This window comes from Pteropus vampyrus, unplaced genomic scaffold (assembly GCF_000151845.1).
Source record: "Pteropus vampyrus isolate Shadow unplaced genomic scaffold, Pvam_2.0 Scaffold19, whole genome shotgun sequence".
In the NCBI taxonomy this organism is placed as follows: Eukaryota; Metazoa; Chordata; class Mammalia; order Chiroptera; family Pteropodidae; genus Pteropus; species Pteropus vampyrus.
The window spans coordinates 12,693,521-12,697,592 of NW_011888800.1; the positions used below are offsets into that span (position 1 = coordinate 12,693,521).

General features: G+C 34.0%; 1 pseudogene; it reads right to left on the minus strand.

Moving 5' to 3' along the window:
- Positions 1 to 2,073: 2,073 nt before the first annotated feature.
- LOC105288731 lies at positions 2,074 to 2,548 on the minus strand (annotated as a pseudogene).
- Between the last annotated feature and the right edge of the window lie 1,524 nt (positions 2,549 to 4,072).

A 4,072-nucleotide genomic window follows, 5' to 3' on the forward strand; every position in this document is an offset into this window, starting at 1 on the left:
CAAAATTAATTTTTGGCCTTTGTAGGAAAACTACATGAATGATAGAAAGAAAAAGGAAAGGAATGAAAGGGAAAGAAATAAAAGGAACATAAGAATAAAGAAACAAGAAAGTGAAAAGAAGAGATTGAGGACAAGTGAAAAGAAAAATAAAATGAGAAAATGAAAAAATGGAATAAAAAAGCATTTTTAAAAAATAAGAAAGGCAACAGAGAAGAAAGAGAGGGAGAGAGAGAGAAAAAAGTAAAAGGAAAGAAATCAGGAATGAAAGGAAGCAAAGTATTTCTATTTCCTTTAGTATGGTGAACTAAATAGCCAGAAATTTAAAATATCAGCTAAGATATATAGATAGAGATATAGATGATAGATATAGATAGATATAGATATATATAGATATAGATAGATATAGATATAGATATACGATATATATATAAGATATATATATAGCCCACAAGTCATTAAATAAATAAGTTATTATGGCAAAAAAGAAAAATCCTCAGTGGCCCCAAATCACACGAAAACATGAATTGAGAGGGTGAGCCAGCACTGAAGCCAAAGACTATACTAAAAATATCTGTCAATTCCTGGTGGCATATGGAAAAAGGGGCATAGGAGGAAAAGCACAGGGCCCATGCAAGGAGAGTCAGATCCGAGATTCTCACATAAAGAAAGGCTCCTGCAAGGTAACACTCTTAGTGGGCAAAATAGAAAACAAAGAAACAAAAGCCCATAGAGGGAAATTATAAAAAAATTTGTCAATCTCAGACTTGCCTCAGATAGAAGAAATAAAACTTCTCTCCTGAAATTTCAAAAAGCATAGTATGTAGTTAAATTTCTAGTGGGTGCAAAAAACTATCTGTTTAATTCAAAAGTTTCTTAGGTTGGAAAGGCCCCCAGGCATGCTGCAGAATCAATACAGTTCTTTGCAGAGAAGCGCACCTTAATTAAACCCAGGATTTACTGAATTCCTAAGAATAAAGTTCCAAGGCACTTGAGTTCTCATTAAAAAACATCACCAAACTTGAAGAATAGACTTCAGAATTGAATTGTATCTACAAAGACTGGATATGTTATAATATTCAAAAACTAGATAAAAGAACTGTGTTAAATATGCATTGAACGTAAGGGCTATCAAAAAGAAATTAACACCTCTTCCTGGGTTCTAATCCTTGTCCTAAACACTGGCCAGTAGCCATTCTAAATAAGAAACTTCTTCATAGAATCCAAGGGAGGAGGAACTCCAGAGTTGTCTGCTCCAACCATAAGCCTAATAATAAGCATCTGCACAGCATTTTTGTAAAGACTTAATCTAGCTTCTGTTTAAATTCATGATGGATGGAGAGCTGTGATGGTTCCTGAGCAGCCCTACTACATCCAGCCCCTGCCAGTCTTTAACCAGGTGGCATGCCTGCAAATGAGTTATTCTTTCACAGCAGCAACTCAACTGGACCTCTGAGATAACTAGTCATTATCTGAGAGTCTCTGTATGGTGTCACAGGATGGATCTGGTGATGAAATAAGAAATTCTACCTGGAACCCAAATGTTATATCCAGGTGATAGGGCTTACTAAAAGTAGTTTTATAACCGTGCAAGGCAATTATGTGGAGTTTCAGGACAATGTGGTTAGGCTTTGTATGTCCCACTCAGAGCTTCTTGCAAACTGGAAGTGCCTTAGCTTGGACTAGCAGAATATATACACATTTTTCTTTAAGAGTTTTAAAAACTTTAATGAAAAACACATATAATGAAAAAAAAAGAAAAAAGAAAAAGAAAAAAACCCCCAGCATAATCCTACCTTATCTTTTCCTACTCTCCATTCTTGTCCTCCAGGGACAAAAACTTTCAATTTCTTTAGCTGTGTCTTCTAGAATTTACCTCAGATTTCTTAATAATGTGTTCATGTTAATTTTCTTTTTAGTTTTATATTTTATCTATTTATTTCCAACTAAGAAAATAAAAATTTAACACTTACATACTTTGCCAGCCTCTACATATATATATACTTTCTTCTCTGATAATCTTTTCTTTTTTTACAGCTAAAATTTTTATATTAAGAATTAGCCCGCTGGACTCAGTTTAGATGATCCCAATTTTGTTGGCAACATCCAAAGCATCATAGTCAGGAGCCAGCTGAACATATGCCTTTATCTCTCCATCAAGCTTGATCAGGGTCTTGACCTTGGCCGTGTCATTGTCATAGAGCTTCTTCATAGGCCAGCTGATCTGGTGCTTGTTGGCCTTGATATCCACAGTGAACACAAGCTGTAGTCTATCTTCTTCAAGGCTGACTCGGGTAGTCAGGGAGAACTTGATGATGGCATAGTGGTCAAGCTTGTTTCTCCTAGAAATGCTCTTCCAAGGATATCTGGGCTGCCTTCAGAGCCACGGTGCCTTGGGCAAATAGAAGGTGGGTGACGTGTGTATCTTTTTTGTGTGGCTGCGGATGCCTTTCAGCACTGCTTTCTTTGCCTTCAAAGCCTTTGCTTTGGCTTCGGCTTTGGCTTTAGGAGGGGCAGGGGCTTCCTTCTTCACTTTCAGCACCATCTTCATGAAAAAGCCCTGATAATAGCGCTATTTAGTCTTTTGCTTAAATTGGTATAAAGTATTTACATTATTATAATAAAATAAATATTACTCAGAAATGAGCCTAAAGTATAAAATGGTAAGTTTTCTTTCCATGTGCAACTTTTTGTTTTCTCTAAAGGAAATACTGCCTTTTTTTATTTCCTCAATTTTTTTATATACTTACCTCTCACTACTTTATCCACAATTCAACAGAATCTAAAAATATTCTCTCAAGTTCAAACTCATCAGGTATTCTAGTATGTTTTATTTTCCTTTAAGAACTCACTCTCTTGGGTATCTCCATCCTTTTCCATTATTCTAGACTGACTGCACTCTAGGCTCGCTATACCATTTCCCTTCACAACCATCTTGGGAATTTCTTCCTTTTCCACTGTTACATTGGATCCTTGTTCTCTGAATCCTGTGTCTTCCACTTTCTTTGTTTGTCACCTTGTTTTGGCAACGCACATGCTGAAATTGTTTCCTAAAAAGTAGAAAAATTTTAAAGATATTGCATTTATCTTACTGACAAAAACACATTGTGTTTTTGAATTATAAATTGAAAATCTTTAGTCAGAATTTTAAAGACACTGTCTTCTAATTTTAATCATTGTAGTGGAGAAGTCCGATGCCCTTCTGATTCTTGATTCTTATTCTACAACCCGTTTTATTATGAGCATTTGTTTATGTGAAAATTTAAAATCAATTGATATGTCAAATAATAGGAAAATGATTAACTTAATTTTGGTACCTTCATATAATTTTGCCATTAAAATAATATTTTAGAGACATATTTAATGTCATAATAAAATTACCATGATGAAAAAGATAACATATATTGTTTTAAAATACTAAAAGATAATTCACGAAAATATTAAAAGTGGCACAGCTGTATGAATTTTGAGAATTTTCTTTTGTAGTAATTTCTTGTTGTAAACTGAATAGTTGTATCATCTCCCCCACAATTCATATGTTGAAGCCCTATCTCCCCATGTGATGGTATTTGGAGTTAGAGTCTTTGGGAGATAATTAGGTTTAGATGAGGTCATGAGAGTTGGTCTCCTATAATGGGATTAGTGTCCATATAAGACAAGGTAAGGAGACTAGAGCTCTTTCTAAAGGCCATGTGAAAACATGGGAAAAGGCAGTTTTCTGCGAATCAAGAAGAGGATTCTCACCAGGAACCAAATATGCCAGCACCTTAATCTTGGACTTCTTAGTCTCCAGAACTGTGAAAAATAAATGTCTATTGTTTAAGCAACCTAGTCTATACTATTTTGTTATAGCATCTGAAGCTAAATAAGACACTTCTATATTAAATTTCTGGAACATGTTTATTTTTACAGTTGAGTTTGAAAAAATATCCCTATGCTATGTTAAAATCCTCTTTAAACCAGTAATAAATATCATTACATAAGAAAAATTAATAAAGGTGCATATTAATATAAATCTTTATAAATAATTTTATTTCCATATTTCTAACATTATAAACATTTTCAACCTATAGCA